This window comes from Pteropus medius, unplaced genomic scaffold, assembly GCF_902729225.1.
Source record: "Pteropus medius unplaced genomic scaffold, Ma_sr-lr_union100, whole genome shotgun sequence".
NCBI classification, from domain to species: Eukaryota; Metazoa; Chordata; class Mammalia; order Chiroptera; family Pteropodidae; genus Pteropus; species Pteropus medius.
Window position 1 is genome coordinate 2,192,523 of NW_024346667.1, and position 22,186 is coordinate 2,214,708.

Genomic DNA, 22,186 nt, shown 5'->3' on the forward strand with positions numbered 1-22,186 from the left:
CCACAGAATAGATGAACACTCTATGCAACAAAGGCATGTTTTCTTGAGGGAGAATGGTGACTCAGGGAGAGCATCATTAAGCTGGAAATGAAGCCCTGAGGTGAAAAAAAAAATGTTCTTTTTAGAATTCCAGGCCAACCATGACCCAATCTGTGTGATTTCACTCGAGTCTGCAGAAAATAGGTGTGTCTATTCGGGACAATCTATAGACAGAGAGCAAAAGAAATGCATTAAGATTTCCAAGAGATCCTCAAGGAGTGATTGTCTCCCTTGGCTGCATATTAGAATTACTTGGGGGAGTTTTTTTTAAATTCCGGATGCTCAGGCTGCACATTAGGTCAATGAGATCAGAAGCTGGGTTGGGCTGGGGGCAGAGGTTGGATTAGGTTGGGAAGCAGGCTTCCGTCATTTTTACAGCTTCCAAGTGATTTCAGTGTGCTCCCAAGGCTGGAGTTGGCTGCTCCGAGGCCTTAAAGATTGGGGAAGGGTGGGGAGGAGTATCACATTATGGGGTACCTGATAAGCTTCTCAAAGGGAAAACATGCTTAAAAATTTTACAACTGCAGCCTGTTACTCAATCACCTAGTCTCTCGAGATAACAGGATTTGTTGGTTTGGCACGAGGAGTTGTTATGGCCTCTGAGGAAACATCAAGCACAGCTCACCGTTTCCATAATCGCTTCGCCTGGGCTCGAGTCCAAACATGCTCCTTTATTTTGCCTTACGTCAGATGTGGCGCACCAGGGCCGGATCTACATCTGCTGCTTCATGGAATCCAGTTTTATTTTTAAGCCTCCACGACAACCTCACCGAACCATCGCACGGCTGTTGGCTGGAATTACCTCACTGCATGTATCTAGGTGAGTTGTTTTTCTCCTATTTTCTGAAATTATTTCATTGGAGTACAACCCAAGTACTTGGAAAAAGTTTTCATCTAGTAGAATCTTAATATTAATACATATTTAATGAATGCTCCCTGTATGCAAAGCGTGCTGTGATGTGCACATGGTAAAATTTGAGTTAAGATGACATGAATCTTCCTCTTAAGTAGGTCACACTATAACGGGGGTGACCAAAAAGTAAAACATGTAAGCAAAAAAAAAAAAAATACATTGACACAAGTTCTCAATTTTATGAAGACATTCTGTGGAAAGAAGTGGGTAACTTATGTGGAAAGGAGGAGATGGGACACAAGTTATGGTGACAATTAAACTTAGTCTTTTTAACACTGTAGCTTTTTTACTGATTAATGAAGTTACATAGAAAAAAATTGGAAACATAAAAATGTGTAAAGAAGATAAATAAAATATTACTAGTAATCTCATAATCCAGATTAAACAGATATATTTCATATATACATATGTACATGTGTATATAGTTGTGAGTATATGCATTATGTTATATATGATATGCGTACATATATATAGGTATACATAAATCACACATTAATATATGTGTGTATATATACATGTAGGTAGGTGTACATACATAATATATTTAAACATATAATTGTATATTACATATACACATATATTATATACTTATTTATTTGTACATGCGCCTAAAAATTAATGTATTACACATGAACATACGCTACTGCCATATCTGCGAGAAGCTACAGAATGGCACCCCCTTCACTGTCCAGGTTCTTAATCAAAAATAAAGAGTAGAAGATCATAATGCTTTTACTGTTGATAAAGACTAAGTTGGAGAACATAGCTCCGTGTGAGAAGACCCTTTGGTTTCTAAAGTCCAAAATGACACACTTACCCGCCCACTCACACTTCTGGATGTGGAGAGACCAAGCTCCAGTAGGGGCTGGCTTGACCCTGGAGGAGCAGAGTGGAATTTAAGCTCTCCGTAAGTAGGCTGGCTCTCTAAGAGGAGAACAGCAGAAGCCATGTTTAGTCTTTACAAATTTACAGATATATGTAATTATTATGCAGTATATATGTAATAACATTACATATACTATATGTAACATACATGTAATTACAAATGTATATGATGTGGAGATTCAATGTTGTATTATTATTCTCATTTTCAAACCGAAGTATGTCTAGCTGGGTTGTTCTATAGAGGATATCAGAAATTTTGCAATGAGATCAAATGGTAGCAGTATGTTACTCCAATCATAAAACGCATAAAAGACTTTCTGTTCATGAAATTCCAACAGTAAAGAAGCCCTAATTTTATCTTTAAGCCCTCTGCCAATATTAAATTTCTAGAGAAACATTAAATTCAAAGAATAAATACTCTTGCAAGTTAAATCCAAATGACATGAAGTCCAAAATCAAATTCCTTTGACTTTTCAAAATAAAGTCCAAAAGTCATTTTTCTCCAGTCTTAATTGTGCTCGGTTTAGTCAGAGGAGTTCACTGCCTCTGGAGTCAGTTGTTCTTTCAGCAACGGCAGCCTGGGCTGGGCGAGGATCCTTTAGGGCCTCAGAAATTCTGAGTTCAATATCAAGACTAAGCATTCTCACTCCAAACAGGACTCGTCAAGTAACCCTAATCCCAGACTCACCAAATTTCGAATACAAGCCAAGCTCCAGCCCCTAGAGCAATTATCCTTGGAAACAATCCTGTGCCTTACACCCAGCATGCTGGTCATCAAAGGCTATCCCTCTGGCATTTGAGGAATGATGGCCACATATAGTATATGTTACATATAGTATATGTAGATGGCCACAACCTTTGCTTCTGCTTGGTTTGCCAGCCAGTCTGCTTTTCTGGAATCCACATCCTGTGAACTTAATTGGTAGGAGCCTCTCAGCAAATGACCAGTTCTGTCACTATGAATTCACCAGATGTGGTGTAAGAGGTGGGGAATGGGGGGAGGGGTAGCGACATCTAGAAGCCTACTGTTTCCTCCCGGGGCTGGCTTTGAAATAAAGTCTACATCTTTCTTTGCAATGGCAGCAGCCCCTCCCCCAAACCAGGTGTTATTGAAGAATCATTTTTTTTCTCACTCGATTCATTCAAAACCTCCTAACTTCCATTTTCCTTTAAGCACTTCCTTCCTGAGGCAGAGCTCTCTTTTGTGCCGGTGTGTAACAGCACACTTTCTTTGCCTCTTGGAATGGAATTAATTCGGTCTAAAAACACGCTGCCTTCTAGAAAAGGATTTCACCTTAGAGCCACATTTGTTTCCGCTGAAAAAGCTCCCTCAGAATTTCTGAGCTGAAGCTGCTATGGAGAATGTTGGAGGCGGGTGCCCCTGACGTCCAATGGCTCAGCCATGTGGTCTGGACAATCTCCTTCTTTTCTGTCCCATCCCTTCCTTGGGCACTGTGATATCCACGTGTCCAGCTACAATAATTATCATCTTGAAACTCACCCCAAGCACTTTTTTTCTACTATTTTCATTTTCTATGACTGAGCCTTTGGACAAGATGCAAATTTAAGGTCAAGGGCCTCACAGTTTTGACTTGTGCCCTGAATGCACAATAGAGTGCCACTTACTGCCAGCTGAGGCAAAAAAACCTTAAGCCTTAGTCACATGTTATTTTAACAGTTTAAAGCTAGAAGCTCCCTTGCGTTCCGTGGCTCATGTGTAACCTTGCTGACCTGTGATATACAGGCAGGTAATGGTCCCACTTTAGCTTAGTCGGTGATACCAGGCCAAGCTGCGCCTGCATCATAATAAACTACAGCAGCCTGCAGCCTTAGGTCTTAGCACCAGCCAGAAGTACTGCTTTGCTGAACCCTTGCTTCGCATTACAAGTTCAAGGTCAAAGTGCAGGAATTTGTACTCTCAGGCCATCTGTGTTGGCTAAAGGCCCATGCCTTTGGCTCTATCTCTGCAAAAAGTCTTTTAGGGTCAGAACCACAATAAGTTGCATCCACTTGGCAAAGTCAAAAGTACCTAGCGACTAATGCTTAAGGACTCTTAGCGAGGTGCCAGCTGTTAAAAGCTAACTTTGCAAGTTGTAAACCTACCTGGCCTCCTATTCATGTCAAAACTTTCTGCCCAGAGACTAAATACTAGGGTCACTCAGAAGTTCATTCCACATGAGATTTGCTTTCCAAATTCTTCTTGACTCATTTCTCAATGTTCTCATTCACCAAACATACCATATATCTATATCTATATCTATCTATCTATCTATCTATCTATCTATCTATCTATCTATCTATCTATCTATCTACCTCAAATTTAGTAAAATATATATCAAATTTAGTAAAATACATATAATATGATTTAATAAATTGTAATAAATAAAAACAAGTACTTGACATACAAAAGAAAATTGTACATATCAAGTATTTATTTTATTTATTTTACTAAATTAGATCATACCAAACAGAGAAATATGTATTTTGTGTTCATACATCAGAAATATTTAAAAATATTTCCTAATATCATTATTACAAATTTTTAAAAATTAAACATGTTAAATCACAATGCCCCTGAACCTGGTGAAAACAGTAAGTGATACAGTAAAGCTTTATGAAGAGTTCATGCTCTTGCCCATCCTCCAGTTTGAGTATCTGGAAGCAACCGTTTCTTATTCCTTTAGCTGATTCTTTTATTTACTTTTTATTTTTTAAATTGAAATGTAATTGACATATAATACTATATTAGTTTCAGCTATACAACATAATAATTCAACATTCATGTGTATTGATCACAATAACAAATCTAGTTAACATCTGTCTCCATAGTTATAGTTATGCATTTTTTTTCTTATGAGAACTTTTAAGATCTACTTTCTTAGCAACTTTTAAATATGCAATTCAGTATTATTAATTATAGTCACCACGCTGTGTATTCCATCCCTATGACTTATGTATTTTATAGCTGGAAGTTTATACTTTTTGATTCTTAGCTGATTCTTAAATGATTCTTTTTGTTGTTCTTTCCTTAGTTCCTGAATACTGTCTTGTACTGCTATTTTTCAATTATTCGATTTCGAGTTATTTATTTACTCTTTAGTCTTTTAATCCATCAACCTCCTAGTATAGTTAAATCACTATTTTTAATCAAATCAATAAACTATGTAAATGTAGTTTACTTGAAAGCCAAATGGGTTATTCTTTTGCAGGTTTTCGTTTACTAAGAGTTTCCTTTTTTTTTTTTTTTTTTGCCCGCTATGTACTTTATCTTAGTATTATATTTAAACTGTTTATCAGACGTTTAATGGAGTGTTTGTTTCTCTTATTTACTTCCCACAGAACACTCTGTTCCCTATCTGTCATCTGAACAAGTCTTTTTAGAATGGCTTCGAGGGGGTCACCCTGGGACTTGCTCTTGGGTAGGAAGCCTCTTGTCCTAGAACTTTCTTGGATTACTACCTTATTTTGCTAGAGCAAAAAAAAAAAAATGTGTGAGAAGTGATATTTCTGAAAACAACTCGTCTGAATATGTTTGTTCCAAACATTTGAAAATTTGGCTAGACATAGGATTTTAGCTCCAAATCTGTTTCAGATCTCTAAAAGCTTTGCTCCACGACTATCCGACATCAGTGTTATTCCGAGAAGACTGGTACGAACCTGATCCTTCCTCTGTGGATGACCCATCTGTTTCTCTCTGGAAACTATTAGAACCTTGTCTTCATTTTTTTGGTTCTAAAATTACACAAATACTTTGTCTAGGAAAGGAACTTTTTCATACATCTATTTGTCACTTTGCAGGTACTTTCAATCTGGAGACATGTCCTTCAAGTCTAGCAAATTTTCTTGAGTTGATTCTTTGATATTTTACAAACTTCACTTTTCTCTGCCTTCTCATTATGAATTGCTATTAATCACATCAATATTGATTATTTGTTAGTCAATAAACAGTTTCACAAATGAGGTGCAAGTGCTTGGTTTGGATGCTTATCTTGGATCTGATAGAAATAAATTCCTAACAGTTTTTTGGATGTCGAATCTTCAGAACTTCTCTTAGGCAGGGTCACAGAACCAGTACCTGAACTTCTCCCAGAAGTCATGTGGAGCCCAACACCCTTATTGTGTAGGTGTAGACACCCGGATAATTTAGGTAAAAATGTTAAGGTCTTGCAGATAGTTAGTGGCAGAGCCTGGATTAGACTCAAGGATTCTCATTTCCTAGCTAGGTTCCTTTTCCATTGCATAATGTTTCTCTAGTCTGTCACTACGCAGTAGCTTGAAGCACAAATTCACACATCTTAGTTCAAACGTGATGAATGTGGTTTCCAAAGGAAATTCTAGAGACCGTTATAAAAACAAACAAACAGGGGATAAGGGCTACTGAGATGGCAGAAACTGAAGACATCCTTCAGAGGAGTGGATTTTAACCCCTACTCCTGCATCAATTCTGCTGACACCTCTTTCCACAAGTGCTTATGGAGCCATTTGCTAAGATACACAGCGATCATTACATATATTTATTTCTCTTATTAAAATCCTATGTCTAGTTTTTGCTAAGATACACAGCGGTCATTACATATATTTAATATTTAAATATAACAATGCTTCCTCAGGAATGATTATTGAAAATTGTTTAAATTATATAAAGGTTTAAATGCATATAGAAAGCTTTGTAGTAGAAAAGTGGTCTTAGTTTAAGCATGAAGACTGAATCATGTTAAAGAAAACCACAGATAGAGCCCACGGCTTGAGTCCACTGCTAACCCAACCACCCATAGCTGTCCTGATTTCCCTGAAATGATGACTGACCTCAAACAAGCTTTCTTCACGTTGATGTCACCATACCCTAACTGGAATGTAAGTTTCTAGGGACCAACCACAGTGGAAAACAATGTACTCACCTCACATCCTCATTCCAGAGCTCTAACTGCTGAGACCTGAGCTCTTTTTATTTTGAAGTCTCGTTGTTTATAAACAATTTGCTTCTTGCGCAATAAAATATTCATATCAAATAAGGCTCTCTGAATTTTCTTTTGACAGATCCTACCACACCCGCTATGTATGCTGCTATGGATAAGTTAAACTCTGCAAGTTTCTTCATTAGTAAAAATGTAGAAATAATGATGAGATTCATTGGAGTATTCTAAACAGTGGATGAAATTATGCATATAAATTAATTAGCTCAGTGGCTGTACTCAGTGGAATGCGCTCATAAAAATGTATTAAATCAGTGAATGTTAGTTTATGTTGCTTGTCACATGGATTTCCCATAAGATTTCTCATGCATGTAGTTATTTGGTAAATAGTATGTCCACTAAATGTTAAAGGGTCTGGGGAACTTTGTTCACATTCAAAGTTGCTGACAAGTAGTTTTATCTCAGTTGACTTGCTCATAAGCAAATAAGAAATGTTACAAATGACTAATATCAACTGAAAGAATAGTTTAGGATATATGTCATTTTTGATATTGTAAGGTCAGAGCATTTTGCACTAGGTTAGAGGGGTGTCTTCAGTGAAGAAAAATATTTTTTTCTCCAATTGTTTATTCACAAGGTTATGGAATGTATATGTACTCAAATACATATACTGTAATAATTGATCATTAGTGATAAAGATTAAATGTTTAAATGTATAATTTAGGTGCTGCTCAATATATTCATTCATTCAAACGATCATTCGTTAAACTCGTTTGTTCATTTATTTATCGAATATTTATTGAGTTTCAAATCAATAATGCTGAGGCTACGAAGAGAAAGTCACTGTCCGAACGCTAACAGTCTTATCTCTATTACCTAATTCATTTGGAAAAATAAGGAACAGTATAGGAAATTAGAACAGAAGTAAGTGAATGTTCCTTGTTATTGCTGTGTGCTTAGATTATTCCCACCTCTTCTAAGAACTAAAGTCAAGGATATAAACCAGCATCGAGGATATAAACCAATAGAAATAAAATAAAAACCACATGTATAATTTCAATTTTCTTAGTAACATATAAAAAGTTAAAAAAATAGGTAGAATTAATTATAATAATATATTTTAATGTCATATTTTCAAGATATCGCCATTTCAATATATAACTGATATTAAGATTATAATGATAGTTTACATTTTTTTCACACTAGGTCTTTGAGATCTGATGCGTATTTTGTACTTAAGATATATCTCAGTTTGGCCTAGTCATATTGCAGATAGTTAACAGGCACATGTGACTAGTGGCTGCCATATTAATGTAGATTACAGACAAGGTTTAGGAGGTGGGCATGCCTTTTTGGAGGTCACCAGTCAACTCATTACACTCCCTTAGAGCCTCTTGCAGGAATGCAGCTCTGCCAATACTTTGATTTTAGCCCACTGATACCCATTTTGAACTTCTGACCTCCAATACTGTAAAATAAAAGCTTGTAATATTTTTAGTAAGATTATAGTAATTTGTTACAGCGGCCATACACAACTACTAGAGTTCATTTCAAATTTTGTTCCCTCCAGTCAGCCAGTGTTTTTTTTTTTTATTGAAACCATTGAGTAAGCAGCACTTTAATAATCTACTAGTAGGAGAGACATATGAAGATATCCTTCTGACAAATGAAATTCTGGTTTGGAACTCGAGAGCAAAGTAACAGTTATGAAACCAAGTAATTAATTCAGGAATAGTGATAATCCAGTCACTTGCAGTAAGAGTTGCATAAGGCCTGAATTAAAAGGTTAGTTCATCGGTATATTTTATCTTCTGACAAATTTCTCTATCCAGCTATTATCCTGCTAGGGCAGGAAATGGCCCCATTCTTAGGCTTCCTGAAGGAGGGCATTGATGAGTTTGCTTAACTAGGAGAATTACATGGGATAAACAGGAAAGAAGAAAGGAGGATGGAAGGGAAGGAGACAGGAGTAGATGAAGGGAAGGAAGATGAACTTGTGCAAATTCAGAAGAATTTATCAGAATAGTAACCCAACGATCAAGTAACTATTGCTCATGATCCAATGTCTGCTAAATAATGAGAAACAATGTGGACCTGGGATCATATGATGTCAAACTTTTAACCCTATAAAACAATATCAAAACACATAGCATTTAAGTGATATTTTCTAGACAAATAAGCTAGGCTTCATTTATAATGTTCTTAATGACAGTATCAGATGGGTGGCTTAATTCTTTCTTGTTGAAAATAATATAACATAACAAAAAATAAAATAATATAACAAAAAACTCCCAGGGATGCACACTTGCTGAGTGCTTTCTGTGGCTATAAATTTCTAGTGTCAATTGCTACAGAAAGTACATTAAAATAATAGAGTTTAAGGTATACTTAAAAATTAGCAAAAGGAATCTAGACCAATAAATAAGACCATAGAGCTCATTATTAAACAAAATCTCTATTGTTTTTCAGAATATGGGGAACATCAGAGACAGTAGACAAGAAAGCATGTGGTGTTCCTATTGTCACTTGGTAATTGTCGAGAGTCACCAAGCAAGAGGGCAGAAAGGACTTCATCAAATGGAATAAGCCAATGGGCTATTCTCAAGGGAGGCCAAATAAACAGAAAGAAAGAGATCTAAAGGAATTTATTGTTAATACATCTCTAATAATCCATACACAGATCAGTAAAGAAACAAAATTGCGGATGGAATCACCATTGATAAAATTGTAATTGTTTTTTGAGAATAAAATATCTTATGATAGACTAAAATTAATTTGTGAATCTTGAGAATACTATCTTCACCATACAAAATATAAATAATAAACATGTGTTTTCTTTAATAAACTTCTTATCGAAGGGGAAAACTGGATTAAGATTTTCACATGGTGAAATGTTTAAAGATAGTGTTTACATATTGATGATATTCATTGGCTCCTCCCAAAATACTTTCAAAAAGTTTCATAATATATTAGAATGTCCAACTCTCTTTCCAGACATTATTACCAAAGATATATAAACTTGACATATATAGCATTGACAATTTTTACAATCTAAATATATTTTAATCATAAGCACGGAAAAGTTTAAGATGAAGAGAGCTTTAGTCCAATTAATTACAATAGAAACAAACCATTGGATACAAGGTTTATAAGAAAATGTTATAATAGCATATATTTCATGGATTTTTTTTTTTTACAAATATCAATAGGCAGAGTTCACGCATGTCTTTTAGTAAGATTGATCCAAGAATAATCTATTTCTGCCACAACTCAGCCCTTTATTGCAGACAAATCTATTCAATTTATTTGCTCGATTGTTAGCATAAGATAACACAAAGGAAGCAGGAATGAAAAATTCCATCTCATTCATTGGAGCAAAAAAAGCTGTGTGCTATTTATCTTTCTTTTCATATCAAGATAATTATATATTTTTCTGGTTTTTTTTCTTCCAATAGTCTTGGTTTTACCATTTTATCCACTTCTTAAGGGAGAAATTTATTCTAAGTCGGTATTTCCCTAATTGAACTAATTATGCCAACACATACATAGTTTCTTTATTTCTTCTATAAACATCAGTTCACTTAGTTTTCAGATAATTGAGTGAGGTGGCTATAATAATGGCTATTGACACAGGTGTAGGCAGAGATAAGTTACTCGCCTGAAATGGTAGGAATTTCAGGCTTTGAATTCACATCTGCCTAAGTCTAAAGCCATCTACTTTCTCTTATGTAACAATAAGTCTACCTTCATTGCAACTGCTGCTGTCAAAGTCTTAGACATACTCCCTATGAATGACTATACAGGAGTTCCCTGTCACCCTACTACCACAGAGTGGGTAGTGTATGAGAATATTTAAGTTTGACCTTTAAATAAGATACCTGTTTCATTTATTAACTCTGGTTTTTAAAAAACAAACAAAAACAAAAAAAACCCCCAAGAACTTCAGTATTTCTTTCCAAGGAGGCAGTGGCATTATATATATATATATATTTTCATTTCTTACAATAAAAGAAGTTTAGGTGAAAATACTTATGTTTATTGAAGAAATTTAATTTCACTTCAAGTATTTCAAAATCCCTGAGTACAATCTATCCTACTATTATATTTGATGGTTCTGATAATCTCGTGTAAGTGCCTACTATTAAACTCAACATATTATCCATTTCTTCTAGCCAATGGGAACTGAGAGTGGCCATAATACTGAGAAAAAAGTATTCGAACTGTGGTAAGAATGTATTACATTTTCGTAATTTTGCAACTTTCATTAAGTCAGAAATTGGAAAAGCTTGCATGTGGTATCATTTCTGCTGAAGCCAACTATCTTGCCCTTAATAAGTTATGACAAGGTCAAGGCTTAAGACATTTTCAAAATTATCATTATTTGTTCATTCTTTTCTTTCTTTTTCTTTTCATTTTGATTGTCCCAAAATCGTGGCAGGCTGCCTTCTCAACTCTTTTGATTTAAATGTTCACTAACTAATGTAGGAAAATTAAAGTGTTCTTAATAAAGAAGTCAGTTTATTAGGTAAGGCATGCTATCTTGTTTTAGAAATTCCACAAAAATGGGAAAATCAATTGAAACTTCACATTTTTTGGTCTGTTGTGGTCTTAAGGGAAGACAACATTCTGTCAAAGAAAATTGTAGTTCCTTAGTCCCTACACAAATTCAGTCTCTTACCCTAAATTTATCTCTATGATTCAATATTTTGCCTTCTCAGCAATATGTTAGAACAAATAGCAGATGATTTTTGTTTAAAAACTTTCATGAACATAATTAAGCGTAACTTGGAAAGGAAAGAATCTATGCTGCTAAAAAGGCTGAGATTGCTTTTGTATGATTATATAGTCTTAGTTTAAATTAAGAGAACGTTTGTCAAAAAGTCAACATTCAGCATGCTTAAATGCTTCTGTTAACTCTGGTTAACACTATTAACTACTTCAGTGAAAATTCAAACAACCTACACTCCCATGAAGCCAAGAAAAATGAGGCTTGTTCTACATAGAAGGTCTTTTCAATGCATTGGAGCCTTAAACCTTTTATAAAATTGAAAATAATTAGGTCTGCGTAGAAAAGTCATTGTCATAATAAAAATTTGTCTGCAGACTAATGAAATAAGCTGTGTATTATATAACTACTTAACATATTTTTATCTGATTAGTCGACTAATCAAATGAATTACAGACATAATCAAACTGACTTTAAAATTTACATTAACATATGACCTAAAGTCTTTCTTAAAAGCCCATTATGAAATAAAATGTATCTATTGAAAAGGAAGATATTAAGTAGGCAACTTACCCTTTAAAATAGGTATCGTTTGACTATAAACAAAACCAAAAATCTATGGCCTAGAAATGAATGTGCAATCTGCAAATCCCGGGAGATTACCAAGTGGAAGACAATCCCAACTTTAAAGATGCCTATTATTATAAACAAGTCACAAGCATATATTTTAGCAAATAAATGATCTCACACACTGAATGGCAACCCCATTTAAAGTGCTAAAGAAGAGAGCCAGCTTCCCTATACATGAGCCCTAGTGCTGCCCAATGAAAACAATGAATTGAAATGACACCTGTTGTATTATGTGCAATGATTAAACTGGGCTGACGAAGAATTGAAGCAACTGAAAACATCATGACATGGTTAGCTGAGTATAAGTACGACAAAGAAATCTGGGAGTCACCACAGGTCAAATGTCAATATGTATATAGGTCGTATGGTACTGCTTTAGAAGCAAGCAAAGCAATAATCTAGATATAGCCCACAGGAAATTTATCAGGCTCGTAAATGAGTAATAGAAGAAGAAGAGATAATAATGTAGAAGAAATTCTAGGATTATATAATTGTCATTTTGGAACCCCTCATGATATTACTGATCTGGGTATGAATTATCACCTAAAACGATTAGATGAATGGTTGATGGGGAACATGAAAAACTGCAGTGGAACACCTTTCTGGATATCTCTGGCTTGTAAAGAAGGAAAAATAACTTTGCAATGAATCAACCAGTCGGGCAGCCCCTTAGTCCAACGCTTAATCTTCACAACACCAGTAGCTGATGAACCAGAAAATAAGTTTTCTGATGTGATATGACATAGTATCTAACATTACTTATTCTGCATACTCACTCCAAAAGTAGTTCTAAGTTTGGGTTTGTAGGAATTACAGGGGAGAGAGGAAGAAGCCCAACAAAGAGAGAGTTGAGAAAACTCTCACTGAAAAACTCTGGGCAGGATATGGCAGGGCTTTCACCTTTAATTTTGGGAAATTTAGACCATTGAAGGTTTTGAAGAGATTGACATTACAGAACCATTTAAGCTGAAGTGAAGAGTTTCTTCACTACATATCTTAGTTCAAATCCTTCATTTTACAGGAAAGTTAAGTTCAAAGGCCATTTAAGATATTAAGACCCAGTCAGCATTATATTGCAGATCCTAAATCTAGACTTCTTCGCATGGCCTCATGTTATTCTCCAGGGACGTGGGGGGGATCTTACCTAGTAGTATGTTCCCCAACACTATGGATATTGCACAGAAGGCTGGAGAATAATTTACAAACGATGTTACAGAAAAATTAAACATCGAATTTGAGCCTGGACTAGGCAGACATCTTTAAGGCCTTCTCTCCAAGTGCATAGTTTATGAATAATTCACAGCTAATCTAGCAGGCTTTAGCTGAGTAATTTAGGAATCCTACCCCCATTTGTACTCTTGTCTTTGCGTGCAATTTTTGCATAGGGAGTAATTTTAAGAAGTGCCAGGCTATCATGGATAATTTCACGAAATAGTAAACTTTTTTTTAGCTCCCTAGGAATGGATAAAGAAAGCATTGTTGTTGTTTATTTTTCATTATCTTCAGATAATAGTCACATAGAAAAATGCATTTCCATTCTGCTGTCAAATTCAATTATGTAATCACTTCGTTTGTCATTCTTTTGTGAAGAAAAATAAATATCACATTCAAAATATTTGCCAGCAATCTATAACATAGCAGCTACACATCCTGCTTATGTTAAACGTTTTTTTGTTGTTTTGTTTTTTGTAAACTGTAATGTGCAGCACAGAGGTAAGTAATTACTGCATTCACTTCTACAACAGCCTTCATAAGTGTATTGTACTAAAGCATGCTGGGTAGCTCTCGTTTCCAAATGGAGTTAAAACAAAGGCCTAAAGTCAACATATTCCTCATCAGAGTAATGAGAAACAGTACCAAAGATGGGCTCTATGTGAAGATACAAAAACAGTTTTAACAGATTAAGTCACGAGTTTCCTCATTAGATCATTACAGCTTTTTAAAACAGACTATTGTTGGACATGGTCCTTTAAACCCTGCTAGTAAATTAAAAGTCTAATGATTTTATCCTCTGTCTGTTACTCCAAGTGTATTGAAGATCTGTCCTCAAGGAAAGACTCTTATAGAGGTGGTTCTTATGTCCACAGAGTGGAAGAGTGTAGTATTGATCTGTTTGTTAAGAGAAGCAAAGAACCTAAAAACTTTAGCTATAAAGCCGACATTCTATTTTCTGCATTCAGCAAAATGGAACGACATAGGATAAATAAAACCATGAACCGCAACCACAAGGACAGAAGCCCTTATTTTCTACATTAAGTATAATTTCTTCTTTCTTGTTGTAACTGTAATTAGAACACAGTTCCTATGGGTAAAATGCTAATAAATGATTAGAACTTCTTCTGAGGCAGGCAACCAGGAAAAATTAAACGATAACAATGATAACAAGAACGCGGATATTCTACAGTCAGAGACTGAACAGCTTCTCTGCCCTGTTTCTCTTTACAAACCCAGGACATTAATTTCCACACTCAGAACAAAGAACAGTATTGGACTGTCAAGACTTTTGAATTGAAGGTTTTACTTTGCCACTTATTTAAAATAAAAATACTAACAACTTATTTTATTTTCAAAATCATCCTGATAAAACATATTGTGACAATTCTTATTTAATAACAAGTGCCAAGAACATGTTATTTGTTATTCCATTTAATCCTCATTGCTGCTCCATGACATTATCCCCATTCCACAGACGAGGACATTGAGATTTTGCTTTCACAAGGTGTCCAAGTTCACAGAGCAAGGAAGTGGAAAGATGGGGTTCGATTTTAAGTCTATCTGACACCAAAGTTTACGTTCTTTTTTCTATTCCATAGTCTTACTTCCTTAAGAAACTAAATGAAGTATAATGAACAAATGGGCTAGACGCCTACACTATTTTAATTCTTTAGAAAATGTCAATATTAAAAAAAGGAAGTGTCAATATTGTTTACTTTGAGTTTTAAGTTCTTGAAGTTATACACATTAATATCTATATTTGAAATACAACTAGGAAGAGCTTACTAAATAGGCTATGTGGAATTTTGAACAAACAAAAACTCTCCTTCAAATTCTTGGCAATCATTTATACTATAAAAATACATTCCCATTATAGTAATGTTAGTTTAATTTTATGCTCTAAACTTTTGGACATCAACCGCAATTCATGCGTAGAGGAAAGGTTTGTAAAATGTTGCTGAAATGAAAAATATCCTTAACTTTATAGTTTCCCACTCATATATACCGTCTGAGCGGGGCTACCTCACATCCAAGATTGCTCTAGACTTTATGACTTCTAACGTGTAAGGAAGTTTGGGAGCAGGCTGTAGAATAGCTGGGAGCAAAACAGATTCCAGACTCACTCTTGGGGGCAAATTTTATATTTTCCTCTCAGTGCTATAGTAGTTTGCCTCATACAATTATTTTGAGGATTAAATGAGATAATCACCATTAAGCATTTAGCACAAGGCTTGGCACATAGTAAATGATCTATACTTGTTTATGATAAACACATATTCAGATTTCTCATTCAAATTTCTTTAAAATACAAGGATCTCCTAATTTTTCTATCTCATAAACTTGGATTTTTACAAATTTTATTTTCTTACGGGTGCAGCTAAACCGTATTGTCATCATTCACCCTTCATAGGGGTGTAATTGCTCAAAGTAACAGTTTTGCAGGCATTGTACAAAGAGCGCTGGGCGTGGACTCAGAAATCCTGATTTGAATTCTTGCTGTGTGACTGACAATGGATTGTTTTCTCTTTCAGAGCCTTATTCTCGCTTTCAGTGTTGTTCTGAAAAATAAGGTAATGTACAACAAAATGCCTATCATCAAGCCAGCGTATAACAACAGATGCTTAACGAACAACAGGTGAGTCTCCCCATCTAAAGGATATATTTCTGGGGAGTAGAAAATATGATTTAGATTTCTCCTTATCCCTATGTATCTCCTTGATCTGTACACCTTTGGGGTCTACTTAATAATTAAATATTCCCAGACTCCATGAGTAGAATGTATTTCCAACATACATTGACTGTGTGACCAAAAAGCATAGTATGTGAATTTGATTGTTTTTTCACTGAAATGTCTGCAATATTCCTCTGCAACTTCCGGGTTGCTATTTTATTTGTTAAGGATGTCCAAACAAATACAACATTAAAAATAAATTGCAGAAAAACACAGTAGGAAATGAAATTTACCGGGTGGAAGATCAAGAGGATTTAAGTACTAAAGCTCTAGCCTACATGTCTGTAAAATTGATTTGACTTAATAAGTTTAATGCAAATAGAGTTGTATTGTTTGGGATGTGTGTGTACACACACACATACCCATCTTTAATTGTGTGAGCACATCTTGCTGTTGTCTGTTTAGAATTCTCATGAATAAATAAATATAAATTGGTCGTGTTCATTTTTAAGGATTGGCTTTTTATCTGACATTTAAAACTGAGCATATGCTAGCATATGAATGGATAGACTTTAAAAAAACATGGTAAATTGGGGGCTGCCCAGACAGCTCAGGATTGCCACATTCTTCTCAGTAAAAGTACTTTGTCTCTTGTCTCATCTTCTTGATTAAACCTGTTCGTTTTTTTATCCCTCCTGTAAATCATTTTGTTGCAACTATCACTAGACTTAAAGCGTGGAGCGGCTAGTAATCACACCAATTTTTCACTCCAAGGCTTTGCTAGGTGATTTGGTGCTGAATGTTTCAGTCTGTTCTCCTGGCTAACACCCAATATCTTTCAGGATTTAACTTCTGTGTCCTCCAGCAAGCTTTCCTTTATCCCTTCTTCCTGTTCAGGACTAGCACAATATCCTTCCTCTGTACTCTTAAATCACTCCGCATAATATTAAAAGTGTAGCTTTCTTGCCTATCTTATCCACTACACTGTGAAAACCTGTTTACTCTTAAATCTGATCCACCAACACAGTCCCCAGCACACAGGACATGCTCAGCAGATGTTTGTCGAACTGACCAAATCTATTTGTGGACTCCTTGTGTATCTAAGTTTATCTTAAAGTGACCCCGAAGTTTCCGCTAGTCCAAGAGAAATGCTTCTTCACATACAACTTACCTGAAGTATATCAATAGTACAATAGTACCATATCAATAGTACATTGATATGTACTATTATGAAAGCAAATTCTGATTTGTGTTGCAGTGGTGGGTTTCTAACTTCTGACTCTGTTATATGGGAGAGTGATATATATACTTGACTCATGAAATTTGTTAACATACAACTTGCAAGGGGCTGAGTTTAAGGACGTGAGCTCTTTACAGATGTGATGGGTTCCACTATGTGTTTTTGGTTTTCTGCTTTGCAAAATAAAAATAACGATTACTTCTTTCTACCTCACAGAAGGGACCGTGACGCTTGCCATGCTCTATCAGGAAAATAGAAGATGACTTTTTAATTGGTTACAGATTATCCTCTCCGAGAGGGTCTTTCACTTACTTGATGGTACCATGATCAATATGACAAATCCGCAAGATAAAGATAAAAATAACAGATGACTGAAGGACTGCGATTTGGTAATAATGTATAAAGAGTGGTTATGAGGAAAGAGAAGAATTTCAGCAAAGGTAAACATACAATTTCTAGTTAATAGAAATCCAATATTCAGTAGGATTTTGTTCATTTAAGATAGCAGACATCTTAAGGACATTTCCAGTTATCTTGTAGAGCTAGAATACAAATATGCATTTTTATTCTTTTATTAGGAAAATGAAAAATCACAAATCAATTTTACTCACTCAAGTTGATGTAGGTCTCATCTATCAAAAATACTATGTAAAAAAGAATTCACAATGAAACTAATAATATCCTATCCATAAATGATACCCCAAAATTCTAGGTCTCCAGATATTTTAAAATATTATATTCTTTAAAAAATCATTTATTTTGTATATTTGGATAGGCACTATTTGCTCCATTTAAAAATAGAAGAAACTAAATAAAGGTAATAGTACCTTTTCTGACATAAGGACACTAGTAAGCCAATAGGAGAATTAACCTACATCACATTTTTGCTGCTTATATCTCTGGTATTCATGTCTCCAACATGTTTATTTTTAAATTACACACAGAACAAAAAACAGAGCTAAAACAGATTCCATTTTCAGTGGACCATCATCTTTTTCAGATAAAACAATACCTGCATCATTTAAGGCAGATGGCTGTCTGTACAAAACAAAACAAACGAACAAATAAAAATAAGAAAAACAAAAACTAGGAAAAATACTCTACACACTTCTATATTGAAGGTAACTTTACAGATAATTGTAGTACGATAAACGGTAGTCAACAGAAAAGGGTGTTGTGGTATTAAAAACAAGACAACAAGCCCCAAACGGATTTGCTTATGTTAAGCCCCATGTTACCAACCCAAGACTAAATTAATGGAATTTTACACCAAACAGGAATCGCCTGATCAACACTGATTAGACAATCTGCCTGATAGACCCCTGCCATCCCCTAAAAGATAGTGACCTTGCAGTAATCAGCCTGCTTCTTTTTCTAGTATAACTTCCTTTTGCCCATTCCCTTCTGCCGATAAATTCTTTCATTTGGTACAGCTCCTCAGAGCTCCTTCTTATCTGCTCAGTTGGATGCTGCCTGACTCATGAATCATTGAATAAAGCCAATAGATCTTCAAAATTTACTCAGTTGAATTTTGTTTTTTAACAGTTTTTTGTTTTGTTTTGTTTTGTTTTGTTTGCCTTTATCCTGCTAAAGAAGAAATATATTTTATTCCATAGCTTAGTACTAACAGAGCCTTCTCTGATCACAGGTCAATTCAACTCACTAAGCAGTTCTTGAATAACTGTAATGTATTAAAATTTACATCAAAGTCCATGTTGAACCTTTTAGGTAGTTAAAATTGTATTATGTAAGGAAGCAATCTCTCTTTGCTCATCTCCGTGCCTCTGGATTTAATGAAAGTGGAATCGCCATGGAACAACAGCAGGCGCCTTTTAGTTTCCTTGATGATCAACTCTATCTCCTTCAAATGTTTTTCTAGTGCAGCATCTGTGAGCAAAATCAATTGCACATTCTTGGCAGGTTTTTTTTCCCCCTCTTCTTGAAAATTCATTATGCATCTCAATATATTAAAGACTTTTTTTTCTTTTTTTGACAGTGTCTTATTAGTTTCAGGTTCCAAGGTACTTAGAGTTAGATGATGTGTTCTGTCGCTTACATTTGTCTAAGGGCTTCCTCCCCTCCTTGTCCAGACATTTTTTGCATTTGGCCTAAGCTGACCTAAAGATTCAAATCTGTTATACATGCAACATCTGTGAAATTTGAATTAATTTATACAGAAAGCTTTCTCCAATCTTCTCAATCATAAATGTTGAATGCTCATGTTCTTTCAATGGAGAAAAATCCATACTAGAAAAGATATTAGTATAGGAATAAAATAAAGGCAGAAAAAACAAAAGCGTGTGTTTATCTTAAATACATAGAGTTAAAAAGTAATTTCTACTGTTATCCCTCAGGTATAGAACAAAATCATTCAATACCCTTGTGGTTTTCTCCCTCAGAAGAATATTCTAAAAACTATTCATTTTAAGAAATTTCTCAAAAATTATAAATTTTTCTCATAAGCTATATTCATACATTAAGAATTTTAAAATTGTATTTAAATTATTAGTTTTCTCTCAGGTATTTACATTTTATCTCTTGCTCCAGCCACTCCCTAAAGCTATACATTTAGAAAAGATACTTACTCAAAATATTTTCTAGAGAGAGAAATAATTCAAATAAAATTCTCATACATAATCTTCTTAGGCGTTCTGACAATTTTTAAAAAGATGAGTGATAAAGGTTGGGCTAGAAAAATCACTTAATCTATTATCCATCATTACATTACATAGTTTTAAACTAATAAATCCTGCAAAAGTTATTTTTTAAGGGAGATTTTAGGGAATTCATCTACATTATCCCCTTTTCCTGTCCACGTTCCGAACAAAATTGGAGGTAGACAAGGAGTAAGACTGCCAGAGATAAAAATATAAGCATTTTGTAAAAATGTCGAGATAACTTTAGACTTACAGAAGAGTTGGAAAGATAGAGAATTCTCATGCCACCTTCCCCTGGCTTCTCCTAATGTGAACATCTCATAACTATTGGTTCAATACCATGAACTAAACTAGAGACTTTATTTAGATTTCTCAGTTTTTCATTAATATTCTTTTTCTGTTCTAAGATCCAGTCCAGGATCCCACGTTGCATTTAGTTGTCATGTTTTCTTTGTCTCCTTCAATCTGTCACAGTTTTTCAGTATTTCTTTATCACTCATGATTGTGGCAATTTTGAAAAGTACTGGTCAGGTATTTTGTGATTGTCCCTCAATTTGGATCTGCCTGATAGTTTTTTATTATTAGACTGAGCTTATGGATTTGGGGGAATGCCAGAGATGCAATGTGCTCATCTTATTACATTATAAAAGAGGGTATACATCAATGTATTTTATCAATATATTTTATTACTAGTGACCATTGGAGTAATTTTAATAATGGTGATATTCTACTCTCATTCATTAATTGGAATTCTCTGTGAGTTGTCTCTTCTCTCTCATTTATTTATTTATGCAATCATTTATTTTTATCACAGATACCTATTTTATTCTTTGGTTAATAATTCAGTATTATCGTTATTTATTTTGCGGCGCTAATTGTTCCAACTGTGGACATTGGGAGCTCTTTCAAGTTGGCCCTTGTGTTCTTTTGACATGTTCCCTTTGTGTTTTGTTTTGATTTTTTTCTTGTTTTGATTTTTTAAATTCTATTTCTTCTCTCTTTACTTTCCGGCACCTCAAGATGATCTAGATTTATCTTGTATTTTCTCTAACCTCACGCTGAAATAAACCATTTATCTAAGTAATCTTAGTTCTCTATATTGTTCATCTTATTCAAGTCTGCCTTGATTTTTTTGGTACTCTGCATTCCATATACATTTTAGAATCAACTTGTCAATTTTCACCAAAATAACCTTCTAGGATTTGGGGGTCGCATTGAATCTAGAACAATTTGGGAAGAATTGGCACCTTTAACATATTGCGTCTTATGATCTATAATGATTTGTCCTCCATTTATTTAAATATCCTGAAACTTCTCTCACTAATCCTTTATATATTTTTGCATTGATTTTTATGCACTTTTTGTTAAATTGATTCTATTACATTTGACGTTTTCATGCAACTGAAAAATTGTGTATTTTTAAAATTGCATTTTCTAATTTTTCACCTACCAGTCTGTGAAAACAGAATTGTTTTCTCTATGCTTCTCTTATATTTAATGAGTAGCTAAATTTATTTCTTAATAGTAATATTTTATCTCTAATTTTAAAAATTTCACATTAAAATTTATGTTTGCCCATGTATAATGAGTTTCATTTCATCATTTACAAATATATACAAAGAACTCATATGACTCAATAACAACAAAAAAACAAATGATCCAATCAAAAAATGGGCAGAGGACCTGAACAGACACTTCTCCCCAGAGGACATATAAATGGCCAACAAATATATGAAAAGACACTCAACATCGCTAGCTATTAGGGAAATGCAAATCAAAACCACAATGAAATACCATTTCGCACCTGTTAGAATGATAATAATCAACAGTACAAACAATAACAAATGTTGGAGAGGATGTGGAGAAATAGGAACCCTCATACACTGCTGGTGGGACTGCAGTGTATGTATACATATATATATATATGTATACATATATATATATATATACATACATAAGAATATATATATATTCTTAAGATACAGATTAGGACATTTTCAGGTACTTGATATGAATATTTCTTTTTTTTAAATTAAGTTTATTGGGGTAACATTGGTTAATACAATCATATAATTTTCAGGTGTATATTATCATTTGACATCTGTATATTCTATTGTGTGTTCACCACCTAAAGTCCAGTTTCCTTCAGCTACCATATATTTGATCCCCTTTACCCACTTCATCCTCCCCCTACTCCCCTATTTAACCCCTTTTACCCCATCTACCTCCCTCCTCTGCTCCTACCCCACTAATAACCACTACTCTATAGTCCTCTGGTAACCACTAGTCTATAGTCC

The 22,186-nt window shown here is 34.5% G+C and overlaps 1 long non-coding RNA gene across 1 annotated transcript; it reads left to right on the top strand.

Annotated features, from left to right (window-relative positions):
* Positions 1-486: 486 nt before the first annotated feature.
* On the top strand, positions 487-21,232 carry LOC120613236 (uncharacterized). Its single transcript, XR_005655625.1, has 3 exons — positions 487-859; positions 15,853-15,956; positions 17,449-21,232. It is a non-coding gene; the product is annotated as an uncharacterized LOC120613236 (long non-coding RNA).
* The last annotated feature ends 954 nt before the right edge of the window (positions 21,233-22,186 follow it).